The following is a 15607-nucleotide window of genomic DNA, read 5'->3' as shown; positions in this document are numbered from 1 at the left end:
AAGTTTCTATGAGGTTACCCCTCATTCTTCTTAAAATACAAGACACTGCTGATGCTGGAATCATGAGCAACAAACAATCTACTGGAGGAACTCAGTCAGTTGGGCAGCTTCCGTGGGAGGAAAGATATTGTCAATGCTTCGGGTCGAAATCCTTCATCAGGACTGAGTGTGGAGGGGGAAAACAGCCAAGGAAAAGGGAAATTAATAGCAAGAAGAGAAGGAATACTTGGAATATTTTGCTTATTTCGGGTCGGCTCATTATGTGGAAGCTTCAGAGAGGGTGCAGAGGAGATTTACCAGGATGCTGCCTGGATTACAGAGAATGCCTCATGAGGAAAGGTGGAGTGAGCTGGGTCTTTTCTCTTTGGAGCCAAAGAAGATGAAAGCTGACCTGATAGAGTCAGAGGTATAGATAAGTGGACAGCCAAAGAATTCTTTCTAGAGCTAAAACAACTAATATGGGAGGGCCTAATTTTGAGGTGATTGTAGGGAAGTATATGGAGGCATGTCAGGCAGTTTTTTTACACAGAAAATGGTGGGTGTATGTAATGCACTGCCCATGGTGATGGTAGAGGCAGATACACTGGGGACACTTAAGAGACTCTTGGATAGGCACATAGATGAAAGAAAATTGGAGGGCTATGTGGGAGGGAAGGGTTGGATTGATCTTAGAAAAGGTTAAAAGATCAGCACAACATCGTGGGCCAAACAGTCTGTATTGTGCTCTACTGTTCTATGTTCTATTGGACAGAAGTCAGAGGTGATTGATCCCTTTAAAACTTCAGATATGTAACAGATTTAACCTTTCCACATACAAGTGAGAGAGTCATAGAGTAGTACAGATGGGTACAGGTGCTTTTCCCCAAAAAAATTACAAACCCCAGAGACGGGAAAGATAAACACAAGAAAATCTGCAGATGCTGGAAATCCAAGCAACACCCACAAAATGCGGGAGGAACTCAACAGGTCAGGCAGCATCTATGGAAGTAAGTCGATGTTTTGGGCTGAGACCCTTTTCCATAGATGCTACCTGGCCTGCTGAGTTCCTCCAACACTGTGTGTGTGTTTCACAGGGGAAGGAGTATGTCTACTCACCTGCATGCAGAAAACCACATTAAAATGCATTTCCTCTTCATCTGTAGAAGTTATTCACATGGGTATTGGAAATGGTTTATTATTGTCACTTGTACCAAGATACAATGAAAAACTTGTCTTGCTTACTGTTCATACTGATCAGATCATTACACGGTAAGGTAAAATAATAACAATGCAGAATAAAGTGTAAAACCTGCCTAGAAAGGGCAGTCAGGTAAACTATGAAGTGCAGGATGACAATGGTAGTTTGTGAGTCCACCTTATTGTACAAGAGATCTATTCAAGAGGGCAGACAAGGTAAAACAATAATACTGCAGAATACAATGTAAAAGCTATGGGACAGGTTTTTTGCCTGAACAAATAGTCCACACCATCGCTAGTTCTGACCAACAAGCATCAAGACCTTGCTTGGCTAGCAGTGAGAGGGGCCCTCCCACTCAGAGATTTCCTCGACAAATGACAGATCATCCCCAATGTATGCTGCCCTTGGGACAGCGGTGGTGGTGAAGAAACAGTCATCCATCTCTTAGCAGACTGTGGATTTGCTACAAGGGCATGGAGACAGATGCAAGGGTCCGTGTCCCAGGTCATCCCCAAAAGCTGCGAAACGGAAGACTCACTGATGTATGGGCTGTTCCCAAGGACACACACCAGGACAGGCATCAAGTACCGCTGGAAGGTCATCAACGTCAACAAAGAATGCCTTTAGTCTGCACAAAACTCACTGGTCTTCCATCACAGCAAGATGTCTGTAAGGGAACACTGTCAACCGACACAGTCCAGACCGCGGGACAACATGCTGAGGGACGCACTGAAGCTCTGAGCAGTCAATACAAAGGCTCTGTGGGGAAGGACCACAGTACAGGCTCCCTCTGCTTCTGCACGTGAAGGACAGAATTGTATAGGGTAGCCTCTCATGCAATCACAGAGGTATCACCTGAAGGAGCCACGTGAGGGGTAATGGTGCTATGTTTGTTTGTGTTTTTTTTTCACTTTATACGTTACACTACTGAATGTACCAGCAAAGAATGTAAAGTTATTTTTGCACTATTTATCCTTTATATCTGTTTTCCAAATCACGAATTGTCTATTTTTGAAATAAGATAAAACCTATCGGCCTCTCCTGGTACTGAAGTCCCAGATTCACTTGGTCATCTACACAGGGCTGGCTGGGCTGGTAGATCACCTGAAACAGGCATTTTATTCTCTCCTGAGAAGATATGATCAGATAGATGGAAGAAAACTCTCACAATGAGCTCAAAGCCTTCTTGGTGACAATGCAACATGCACGCCGACTCTGATGCTACTGTCTTCTAGCAGCTACCATCGGGCCAGAGGAACCGAAGCCTGAAGCCCCAACTTCCAAGTTCAAGAACAGCTACTTCCTTTCAACCCTACGGCTCTTGAACCAACTGGCACAGCCCTACACACATCAAATGCTGGAGGAACTCAGCAGATCAAGTGAAGTTCAAAGTACATCTATTGTTAAAGTACGTATACGTTATGCAACCTTAAGATTCATCTCCTTACAGGCAGCGACAAAACTAAGAAAACCAAAAGAACCCTTAAAAAGAAGAAGAGCACCAAACATGCAATGTGCAGAGAAAGAAAAAAGCGAATCATGCAAACAATAGAAGTAAACAAATAACATTTAGAAGGAAAGTGAGTCCTCAGACATGAAGCACAGAGCAGCTAGAGCAGGCCCTCAGGTGTAACCTCGGTTCTGCCCAGAGCGGAGTAAGCAGTGTCAATGGCCAGAAATAAACAGTCGATGTTTTGGGCCAAGACCCTTCATCAGGACTTGGCACGAAATGGGACTGTTCATTCCTCTCTATGCATGCTGCCTGACCTGCTGAGTTCCTCCAGCATTTTGTGTGTCTAACTTTGGATTTCTACCATCTGCAGAATTCCTTGCATTTACCCTAATCACTACGTTGGTAGAGCAACACTGTGATCACTTTGTACAAGAATGGATCTTCCATGGCATGGTATATTTTATTGTTCTAACTGTTCATTCTTTTAAAAAATATAGCATAATTTGTGTTGTTCTTGGAAATACTGCTTATCTAATGCTTTATGCCTGTGATGTTCCTGCAAGTAAGCTTTTCTGTGCACCTGTGCATATGTTTACGGTAGCGGTTAGCGTGATGCTATTACAGCTCGGGGCATTCTGGAGTTCAGAGTTCAGAGTTCAATTCTGGTGCGGTCTCTAAGGAGTTTGTATGCTCTCCCATGACCACATGGGCTTCCTTTGGGTGCTCCTGTTTCCTCCCACAGTCCAAAGACCAATAGGTTAATTTGTCGTTGTACTTTGTCCTGAGATTAGGCTCATGGTAAATGGGTGGGTCGCTGGACACTGCAGCTTGCTGGGCCAGAAGAGTCTGTTCCACACACTCTCTCTCTAAATAAATAAGTAAATTGCTTTGCGCATATGACAGACTCAACCTTGACTAGGAGTAATTGATCTGTGATCGCTTAATGTCAAGAGGGAACATTTCAAGATTAGAGATTCAAGATTCAAAAAACTTTATTGTCATTCTAACCATACATCAGCTCTGCAGGGCAGAATGAGACAGCGTTTCTCAGGAGCAATGCAATCATAACATAACAAACGCAACACTAAATAATAAACATAACAACGAATAGTAAAACACAACAGCCACATGTCAGTTAAAATCAGCTATAAGTGTCCAGTGCAAGTTAAAAGTGTCCAAAGCAGAGTCAGGTAGAGCAGCTATTTAGCAGTCTGACTGCCTGTGGGAGGAAGCTGTTTAGTAGCCTTGTGGTTTTAGTTTTGATGCTCCTGTAACGTTTGCCTGATGGCAGAAGAACAAACAGTTCATGGAGAGGGCGTGAGGGGGCTTTAATGATGTACTGTGTCTTCTGGAGGCATCGACTCTGAAAGAGGTCTTGGACAGAAGGTAGGGAGACCCCAATAACCTTCTCTGCTCCCCTAACCACCCTCTGCAAGGCTTTTTTGTCGACAGCACTGCAGCTGGAGTACCAGGTTGTGATGCAAAAGGTCAGCACACTGTCAACCACGCCTCTGTAGAATGTAGTTAAGATGTTAATGGGGAGTGATGCTTGTTTAAGCTTCCTCAGAAAGTGCAATCTCTGCTGGGCCCATTTCACAATCCCAGTGGTGTTCCTGGACCAGGTGAGATTGTCCGAGATCTGCACCCCAAGGAACTTGATGTTTTCCACTCTCTCCACTGTGGAGCCGCTGATGCTGAGGGGTATGTGCTCAGGCTGAGACCATCTGAAATTGACGATCATCTCCTTGGCACTGAGTGACACTAAGAAACTTGAGTTCTCCATCAGGAGTATACAGGAATCCAAAGGCACACGTTCAGACGATACCCAAATGGAATTCTCACTAACATCCCTCTACTTTGAAATATATAACTCTGCAAACAAAACTCCCTCAGTGTGTACAGATGAGAGTAACTAGTTATTGTGGAATTGGTTAAGGGGAATGCTTATGCAGGATGCTCGGTGGTCAAATTTTTCCCTCAGAATCAAATTTATTATCATTGTCTTATATAACAGGAAATTTATCGATTTGCAGTGGTAAGACAGTACAAAGAAATAAAATTATTATACGTTACAAAAATAAAGAGTGTCAAAAAACCTGACAGCGAGGTAGTGGTTAATAGATCATAACCCATTCAGAAATCTGATGCCGGAGGAGACAAAGCTGTTTTGGAATCATTATTGTGGTTCTTTAAGCCCCTGTACCTTCTCTCCAATAGTAGTAATGAGGAGAGGGTATGCTCTGGATGATGAAAGTCCTTAGTGTTAATTCCGCCTTCTTGAGGTGCTCCTCATGGATGCCCTCTCTGGTGAGGGAGACTATGCCCGTGTTAGAGCTAGCCAAGTCTGCAATCCTCTACAGGCTCTTGTGATCCTGTGATTTGAGCCTCCATACCCGGCAGTAGTGCATCCAGTTAGAACGCTCTCCAGTGAACATCCATAGAAATTTGCAAGTGCGTTTGGTGACATACCAAACCTCCTCAAACTTCTAACAAGTGACGCCACTCGCATTCCTTCTTCGTGAATGCATCAGTGTGTTGGGTTCACTAGAGTCTCAATTGTAATCCAAAAGATGGAACATTAAGCCAACATTTATCATGACCTCTGTGGTTATACCGTCTCCACCAATAAAGGATTATAGTTTGACAATTTTACATTATTTAAATAGCTTATCTACCTTATTTCTATTAGTGAGTCATGACTGGCACTAGTAGAAAAAGAGGCAGTTACAAAGAAATAATTCTTCAATTTTCCTTCAAAGTTGCTAGTATATTTCCAGTAATATTAAAAATGTACAGTGTTCATTTATTTGAAGGTCACAATTTATTATCTTGTCAAAAATGTACTTCAATTATGTTCTACCTCATTCATTTTCCTCTTCCGAAACCAATCTCCTTGCTGTTAAATGACTCTTGATTCTTCACTCCACTTGCTATTTTTCATCTGTGAATCCTGATGGCAAGTATTCCCAAGAGAAGGGGTCTGATAGGAGAAGCGGGATTGGGGGGCATCGCAAGTTTCCCCGATATGGTGGGGTCTGATGGTTGAAGGGGGATGGGGGGGCATTGCGAGTATTCCCAAGATAGGGGGTCTGATGGGAGAAGAGGGATGGAGGCATCACAAGTATCCTCAAGATAGAGGGTCTGATGGGAGAGGAGGAATGGGGGGTGGGGGACAAGTGAGCAAAATGCAAAATCCTCCTTAGTTTCTACAGATTGTAACAGCAGGACCAAACCTCTTACTGTGAGAGCCAAGATTACATATGGGAAGCTGCCACGTTCCAAGCTACAAAAGGGGTGAAACTCTGTAAACCACAACCCTGAAAAGGCTAAATTAAATAATGCAGCTCCTTCTTTCATCCATCTGGTTTTGTTCAGTCTGGTTCCAAGTCAACTTATTAAAGAAGACCATTCCATAAAATAGTTTCTTAAATAATAAACTGAGTATCTGTAAAGGAGGTGGAATCTGTTTCCATCCTAAGTTCCTGAAATACAACATTGGCAAAAGGCCCAACCTTATCAGATTCATTGGAACCCAAAAAGGATGTGACATTTAGAAACCTCTTCATACATAAAGATAAGGCAGGGGTCAATAGTTCCAATGGTTCATCGGCCCATCACCACCGACCATGCAAGCAACAGCAAAGCCCCCAAAGAGTTATCACAAGGCTCCTTATGTGAGGAGCTTATAGTTTCTCCCCGACCCCGGTTAATATTCTCATTTTGATTGCTCCTAAACATAAGAGGAGGAGGGTGTGTGAAATTTTATTTTAACAGATTGGTAATTGGTTTGTTCAGGGACAGAGAGAAGCCATCCATACAGATCATTTCACTACAACATTGCATTGAGGTCATTGAAGGGAAAGCAATAAAGCCTTACAGCACCAGCTATAAGACTGGGGTTCAATTCATACCTCTGTCTGTAAGGAGTTTGTACCTTCTCCCCATGACAGCATGCATTTCCTCCAGGAGATCTGGTTTCCTCCCGCATTCCAAAGACATATGAATGAGGGATAGTAAGTTGTGGGCATGCTACTTGCAGGCTTCCCACAGCACATCCTCAACGCAAATGATGCGTTTCACTGTATGGTTCAATGCATGTACAAGTGACAACTAAAGGTAATCTCTTTTATCAGAATGCAGAACAAAATGTTACAGTTACAGAGAAGGTGCAAGGCCATAGCAAGGCAGATTGTGATAGATTCTCAATGCCATCTTAAATGTTCCTTCTTGACATTAAACAATCATAATGCAAAGATTCATAGTCAAAATCAAGGTTACTGTCATATGCACAAGTGCATATATACACAAAATTTAATTGCAATATCACAGGCATATAGTAACAGATAAGGAGTCTGGCCAGAAACACACATTATTGTGCTGTATCTCTAAATTTAAAACCAAGTCCTCAGGATTCCACCAAGACCCTTTTTCATATGTAACAGTACTTCTAAACTCCCCTATCCTTTTCCCAAAGGACAGCAAACTACTTTCCCTCTGCAAGGGTAAGAAAAATCCTGAAGGCCATGTATTTAAAGGAATTAGAATTGGAAGCAAGTTTATGTAGAATTTTCATCATGTTGAAACACACATTCAAGGTCCCTTTGTTCCCTTGACAGCTGGTGAAATGGCTGATTGACTGTAGCAAGAAAAAATAGCAGGAGTTTAGATAAAATCATGAACATTGGAGTGAATATTAGCCGGTGACTGCTCTAGCTAGGTGATACTCAGTTACCCCTCTGCTATTGATCAGATTTTAATTAAACCATCTGACTGTAAGGTGCAAAGGTGAATGATTTGACATTATCACTGAGGAGCTGACTGAACAATGTGCCATGACACAGAGCTGTGCGGGTCCTCACCAAATACTCCTGACAGTGAATTAGGTACATCCACGCACCAACGCAGTCCAGGAATACATTGCAATTAAGCAGCAGGAACAGAAGCAATTCTCCAGAATGCAATGAGACCAGCAGGTTGATCACTGATTATCAGAGAGAGGTCGTGACTGGGAATGATTCACTTCGGAATACTTAGTGCCTCCAAGGGGAAGTGGAGGGTCAGGCAGGAATTTTCAGGAAGTACTTATTCTCCCCAACCCATCCACAAAGTTATAAATGTTCTTTGTTACAAAATATATAAAGAACATTGATATAATTGTCCCTATTAGGGGTTCATGTTGCAGTGGGGCTGTGTGGGAGGAGTCAGAACATGATCAACCATTATATACATTCACCATGTGTAGAGACACCCAGCAGAATAGTTAGTCCTTTGTCAGCTTCATACCATAAGGTGATGGATATCAACCTATCCAGTCGGCTCTACTATTTGATCCTGGTTGGTTTTATTTTCCCTCTCAACCCCATTCTCCTGCCTTCTCCCTGTAACCTTTGACACCCTTACTTACTATCTATCAACCTCCAACTTAAATATACAGTATACACGAGTTGGCCTCCACGGCCACCTGTGGCAATGTATTCTGCAGATTCACCATCGCCTGGCTAAAGAAATCTCTGTTCTAAAGGGATGTCCTTGTATTCTGATGCTGTGCCGTCTGGTCCTAATTCATCCTTTGCATGACCACTCTATCCAGCCCTTTCAATTTTCAGTATCTTTCATTGAGATCTCCCCCTCATTCTTCTAAACTCCAGCGAGTACAGAGCCAGAGCCATCAAACACGCCTCACACTTTAACCCTTTCACTCCTGGAAGGACAGGAACCAGAAGGGATGAAAGCAGATCTGGCCCAGCTAAATCAGAATTAAAACGTTATGTTACTGTACAGAAAAACCATAGTGACCTCTGCCTCTTATCCTGCTTCTGCTGGGGCATTTCTGTTATTAGAAAACTGATGAGTAGGCCAAAATGCCAAAGCTGTACTCTGATAATAATGTAAATGTACTCAGTGATATGGAAGGCTTAGTTACTTGCTTCTTACTTACGATGTCCAAACAGGCCCTTCTGCCCAATTTGTCTTTGCCAACTGGCAATAATCAAACAGAAGGACAAAAAATAAAAACTCACAAATACTGCAATGATGAAATTGCAAACTAATAAATAAGATGTACAGAATTCACTGGTCACGTGACCAAAGTGCTCTTCTGTAAGACCTTTCAAACACCGAGTTTCAGTAACAGAATCTGGATAGAAAGGATGGATTTGTCCAGGATAGCTCTTTAAGAAACAGCACATTTGAGGAGAAAGCTGTTAAAGCCATGAACAAGGTGCAACTTCCCTGAACATGGCACTTGCTGGAAATTTGTTTTGGTCCTTTTATAGATCAAGGTTAGTTAGCGTGCCCCATGAGGCCCATGGCCCAATTCCAGAGATCAGTTCCCTGACCTTTCCAGCATGCACCCTGCTGCAGGCATTGCCCAAATGATGTCAACAGTCCCCAAGTGGTTGCAGCAGACCTAGAACAGTTCTGAGAAAGATGGTTCTGACCGGAAACATTAACAGTTTCTCTTTCCACAGACACTGCCTGACCTGTTGAGCATTCTGTTTGTATCTCAGATTTCCAACGGCTGCAGCTTTTGCTTTTCACTTTCATTCCTGGGTCGTCCTGGAGGGAGTCAACAGGAAAGAATTGGTGATGGTCTCCTAATCCACTATGAAGCAGATGTTACTCTTTAGCACCTCATTGGTCCATACCAGATGCTAAGGACTGGCAAGTAATGAGTGCTAATGTCAAGTTAAGCCATCATCTAGCCTCCTTAGCCAGACATTAACTTGAATAACTCCCCTACAAAGCAAGAAATAACTTTGCAGTTAATAAAATGGTATCAAGAACAAACTGCTACCAAGGAGCTCACAGGAGCCATACCTTTTGCTCAGCTTTGCTTACATTTGCCTTGCCAGCACTTTAAACTCATTGCTCGGTGGCCTGTCAGTCACTGTAGAAAAAGTCAAAAAAAACAGAGGATTCATTGGCCCTCGTAATCTGACACAGTTCAGGAAGAGAAGCACTGCACTGTCAGCTGCAAAGGTGGCAGGCGGTAAAAGTTAAAACTTTGTCTTAATTGATCAGCTGCCTCAGTGATGAAAGCTGAGGTCATCGTGCAGAGCACCGAGTCAACACTATTCTAGAGAACTCCCCTGAAACCAGAACAAAACAAAACAAGCTCACTTTCATGTCAAAATAAATAAAATATTTGATGCTTTTGCTACAGCTTGCTTGTGCATGGAGGGGAGAGGGGAGAGCTTTGGAGTTCTAACATTTTCTGTTATTCATTCCTCGGGTTTTTTCCATTTCGTGGGTGTCTGTGAAGAGTAAGAATTTCAGATTGTAAACTGTATTTGCCTTCTTTTGCACATTGGTTGTCAGTCTTTATTTATGTCAAAGTTGCTGGTGAACGCAGCAGGTGCAGTTGACGTTTCAGGCTGAGACCCTTCGTCAGGACTTCGAAGGGTCTCGGCCTGAAACGTCAACTGCACCTCTTCCTAGAGATGCTGCCTGGCCTGCTGCGTTCACCAGCAAATTTGATGTGTGTTGCTTGAATTTTCAGCATCGGCAGAATTCCTGTTGTTTGAGTCTTTATTTATGTATAGTTTATCATAAATTCTATTGTATTTCTTTATTCTCTTGTAAACGCCTGCAAGAAAATGAACCTCAAGATAGTATATGATGACACATATGTACTTTGGTAACAAATCTTTGACCATACCACCTCTGATCCTTCCCTAAATAGTTGCACAGAGGTTCCATGAAAGCCGCTGACACATACACAACATTAGTTTGTTTCACTCTCTGATGGTATCCAGCATTTTCTGATTTTCTTACAAGCTTTAGACTTTATTTTTTGCATTGCTGGAAGGTTAGAAAAAAGAGAAATCAATCTCAAAGGCAATTAGGTTTAACTGCTTGGGGAGCTCTCATCTTGAAAACTGAACATTTTGTGAAGTCTTCCATACTGGCAGGTTATGTGCTGTGAAGTATTTTCTGTGTCTGCCCCAAAGACCAAAGGGAAATAAATTACAATTAGTCTGAGGGGCTGTGTGATTCGCAATGTTAATTAGTCTTTAGGGGTTTCAGAACATAAGAAATAGAAATAGAGGTTGTCTTCAATTGCTGTTTTGAGTCTCATTTACTTTCCCTTTTGATCCTTTGGTTCCCTGGCATTCAAGCTTCCACTGATCTCAGCTTTGAACACTATCAATGACCGCACCAACAGCCCTCTGGATTGAAGAAAGAGATTCAAGAGTTGTAGCCATCCAGGCCATGCTCTATACCTACTGCTGCCATTGCGAAGGAAATACTGGAGCCTTAGGTCCCACACCACCAGGTTCAGAAACAGTTATTTCTCTTCAACCATCAAGCTTGTGAACCAGTGTGGATAATTTCGCTCACCTTAAAACTGAACTGACTTCACAAATTATGGACTCATTTTTAAGGACCTTGCAACTCATGTTCTCAGTATTATTTATTAACATTAGTTGTTTGTCAGTCTTTGTTTGTAGTTTTTCATTTATTCTACTGTATTTATTTGTTCTACTGTGAATGTCTGCAAAAGAAAGGAATCTCTAGTATGTGGTGACATATACATACATTGATAATAAAATAACTTTGAATTTTGATATGGGTGGAAGAGTTTCCCCTCTAAGTGACTGAACTCTTCCGAGACTATCCCAACACTGTCCTTTCCAGAGGTAAATGTGTTTGGGGAATTGCGACAGGAGAAAGGAATGTACATTAAATAGAGGCATATTGGCCTTGAATGAACATCACAGAATAGTAAAGACAGCAGGACAAGTCAATAAAGTGGTTATGAAGGTTTTCATTTATTTAGCCGTTGCATAGAGCACTGATAAATGCCAATCCATGATGGTGATGGATTCCAGGAAAATACTAATGAGCTTATAAATGTCAAAGAGGAAGTCAGGATGAGATAACGGCATGAGGAAAACAAATATCATCGAGGACATCTTCAATAGGCGATGCCTTAAGAAGGCAGATCCGTCATTAAGGACCCACACCATTCACAATATGCCCCTCCTCATTGCCACCAACAGGAAGGAAGCACAGAAACTCGAAGATACACATTACATCAGATTTCTGAACACACCATGAACGCTGCCTCACCTTCTGTTCTCTTTTTCCCCTACTTATTTTTTTTGTATTTCTTATTGTAACTTATAATATTTTTACATATTGCACTGTACAGCTGCTGCAAAAAACAACAAATTACATGACAAATGTCTGTGACAATAAATCTGATTCTGATTCTGATTTAAAAATAGTGGGTTCGGCCTTTAACTATTATCGTGACAGAATCCATTAGCAGGGAGTGTAAGTTAGAACTGTGCACAAAATTAGTTAGACCAGAATTTGTGTGCTCGGAGTCATTCCAATTAATCACATTACAGGAAAGAGATGTCGAGAGTGTTTGTAAGAACTGGAAAATTGTAGTTCTGAGGAAAGTGTTGTTTTCTTTGGAACAGAGAAGGCCAAAAGTAAACTTAACTGAGGTGCAGGAAGTTATGAGTAGTCTAGATAGAGCTAGAAGTCGGAAACCAGGAAGTGCATAGTTAAGATAGAGAGGGAAGAGTGAGAGGAGATACATTCGAGGATTATTTTACCTTGGGTGTGTAGAGGTAGAGAAATTACTACCCAAAAGAGTGACAGAAACAGAAATCTTGATTACATTTCAAAAGTGTCTGGACACCCACTTTAAGAGCTGTGAGCTGGCAGCTATGGACCCTGAAGGTGACACTGGGTTGGCAGCTCACTGTAAATCTCCTCTGACTCTCTGGATTTTTGCAGTTTTCAAACTTTCTCCACTGCATGTCGGAGATCAAAGAGGAAGCAGCCTGGTCCTAGCCAATAAAAGAGCAATTTGATTACTTGTGAGCACAAGAGGTTCTGCAGATGCTGGAAGTCCAGAGCAACATACACAACATGCTGGAGGAAGTTGGCAGGTCAGGCAGCATCTATGGAGGGAAATAAATTTTGAGTTTAGACTCTTCATCAGGATGTTCGCTACATTTAAGTTATGGTTTGTCTAACTGTGGTGCTGTGTGATTTTCTATAAAATAAACACTGATTGTTTATTCCATTCCATTTATGCCACATGGTATTCAGTTCCTCTAGCACTTTTTGTGTGTTCACCATTCAAAGTAAATTTATTATAAAAGTACATATATGTCACCATATACAACCCTAAGATTAGTTTTCTTGCAGGCACACACAGTAAGTCCAAGAAACACAATGGAATCAATGGAAGACTGCACCCAACAGGATGGACAACCAATGAATGTGCTAAAGACAAAAAACTGTGCAAATATAAAAAAAGATAAATAATAATAATAAAAATAGATAAGTAATAAATGTCCATAACATGAGATGGAGTCCTTGAAAGTGAAAGTTCAGTGATGGCAGCAGTGAAGTCATCCTCACTGGTTTAAGAGCCTGATGGTTGAGGAACCTGGTTGTGTGTGTCCAAAGGTTCCTGTACCTCCTTCCCAATGGTAGAAGTGAGAAGAGAGTATGGCCTGGGTGTTGGCGGACCTTGATGATGGATGCTACTTTAGTGACAGCGCCCCATGTAGATGTGCTCAATGGTGGAGAGGGCTTTACCCATGTGTTACTCTGATTGCACATGGACTCTGATTGATTGACAGTGGTAACACTGGCTTGCTGACAAAGTGATGTGTAGATGCTCACAAGAGAAACACCTACAGGTTACACCGTCATAAGTGACATCAGAAGGTCCTGTACACAGATCCAATAGGGATTTCAAGTTCACTAATCTTCTTTCATTGTTGCAGCCATAAATACAAACGCATACATATTTGTGAAAATGATCCTCTCCTGGTAAAGCTCTGTGTTTAACCTCGAGCACTCTGTTTGACCATGGAGAGCATTCTAACTGGTTGCATCACTGCCTGACGTGGAAGATCCACTGCAAGGGATCCGAAAAAACTGCAAAGGGTTGCAAACTCAGCCAGATCCATCACAGGCACTGGCCTCCCCACCATCGAGGACTTTTTCAAAAGGCAATGCCTCAAAGGGGCAGCATCCATCACTGAGGACCTCCACCATGCAGAAAAGGCCCTCTTCGCGTTACTACCATTAGGGAGGTACAGGAGCCTGAAGTCACACACTCAACATTTTAGGAACAGTGCCTTCTCCTCTGCTTCAGGTTTCTGAACAGACAATGAACCCATGAACACTACCTTACTATTTTTGCACTAATTATTTATTTTATTTTTTTATATATAAGTTATAGTATATTTTACGCGTTGCACTGTAATCTGCCACAAAACAACAAATTTCCCGACGTCTGTCAGTGATAATAATTGTGATTCTGACTCTAATTCCGACATTGTTTTATGCATTTGGGTTCAAGACACTGCAGTGTCTCCCATCTGAGTACGAAGCTGCTGATTTCAGTCCCACAGATCTTCAGAAGCTCAGTTTGGATTCAGAGATGGATGCACAGCTTTCAATGCCACCAGGAGGCCACATCTCTGAGCCCGGTGTTGCATCTGCAAAATTACATAGAAACAACACGAAGGCCAAATCATTTTCAGTGCCATTAGTCCAAGGAAATTAGCTGATGTGAGCTCTTGGGAACTGCTGACACTGTGCGATAAGAAGGCTTCATTTAAAACTGTTCTGGCAAGTAAACCATTGAGTGCTGACATGTCCAATATCACTTCAAAAACAAGCCATTGAATTGTGTTGGGCTGTATCATTTATATTTTACAGAACTGACATTTTCTCCCTCATCATCCCAAATGCTGTGTTCTCATATTCTCTTCTGATATTTAGCCCATCAAATAGACACCAGCCTGCAGAAGATACCCATCAGTTCTGCTACCCCATTAACATCCTTAAAAGCTATTCTCTCTTACATGTCCATAAGCTCCCTCTGATTTGGGTGTCACCCACCTAAATGAGGGGCAATTTATAGCAACCAAGTAACCTTGCCATCTTGTGCCTTAAATTCATAGATACATTGAGTTGCACTACACTGAAACAGACCATTCAGCCCATCTGGTCCTTGCTAAGATGCCCATCCAACCATTTGCCAGTGTTTGCCCATAAACTTCTAAACCTTTCCATCCATATACCTGTCTGTCTTTTAAAATTTCGTTGTACGTTTGTACCTGCTTCAATATTTTCTTTAGCTATCCCACACTGATACCACCCATTGCCCCTCGAGTTCCTCTTAGTTCTGCTATCTGGTGTTTGCTCCCCCAGCTCTGGGGTGGGGTGGGGGGGGGAACTGACTGCATTCACTCAATCTACACTCTTTATGATTTTGATGGGTCCAGATGGCTGAAGCAGTTCAAGGAAGTACTTCTGCTCTGCAACGCATTTCATATTACTGATTAACATGAAGTTATTTACCCTCTCTCATATCAGTCCACATCATTTTACCCAAGTGAGGCTTTCAGCTGTGAAACTAACATAGAACATTACAGCACAGTACAGGCCCTTTGGCCCACGGCCTACTTGAAGATCAAGTTAATCCTTACCTCCTACAGATGCCTCCGTTCTTCTATGGGGAGGGAACGTCAACTCAGACCATGAGGCCTGCGTCTATAATTCTTCTATAATCCATGCAAACTCTACACAGAGAACACTCAAGGTCAGGACGCCTCAGTGAATGGTAAGGGTCCGTGGCATAAAAATTGCTGGGAACACCTGGATGAGACATCTTCTGTTTAATATTGTAGTGGGGATCTTAATTGCATTAATTAACAAATATCAAAGCAATCATTGTACATTGTGCTTTAAATGATTGCGTTTTATAGTTATCACAAACAAGAGAAAATCTGCAGATGCTGGAAATCCAGCCAACACACACAAAATGCTGGAGGAACTCAGCAGGCCAGGCAGCATGTACAGGAAAGCGTAAACCGTCAACGTATCGGGCCGAGACCCTTCATCAGGACTCTAATATTTATATTTATTGTTTTTTTATTGTGTTCTTTATGTTTATAGTGTATTGTAATGCTGCATTGGATCCAGATTAA

The 15607-nt window shown here is 42.1% G+C and overlaps 1 protein-coding gene across 5 annotated transcripts in view; it reads right to left on the bottom strand.

The window, feature by feature from the left end:
• The window catches only part of kcnma1a (potassium large conductance calcium-activated channel, subfamily M, alpha member 1a), a 960366-nt gene that overhangs the window by 786681 nt on the left and 158078 nt on the right, over window positions 1-15607 (bottom strand). The gene's annotated exons all lie outside the window — the stretch shown is intronic.

This window comes from Mobula hypostoma, chromosome 18, assembly GCF_963921235.1.
Source record: "Mobula hypostoma chromosome 18, sMobHyp1.1, whole genome shotgun sequence".
Classification (NCBI taxonomy): Eukaryota; Metazoa; Chordata; class Chondrichthyes; order Myliobatiformes; family Myliobatidae; genus Mobula; species Mobula hypostoma.
This window is presented reverse-complemented; position numbering and strand designations above follow the sequence as displayed.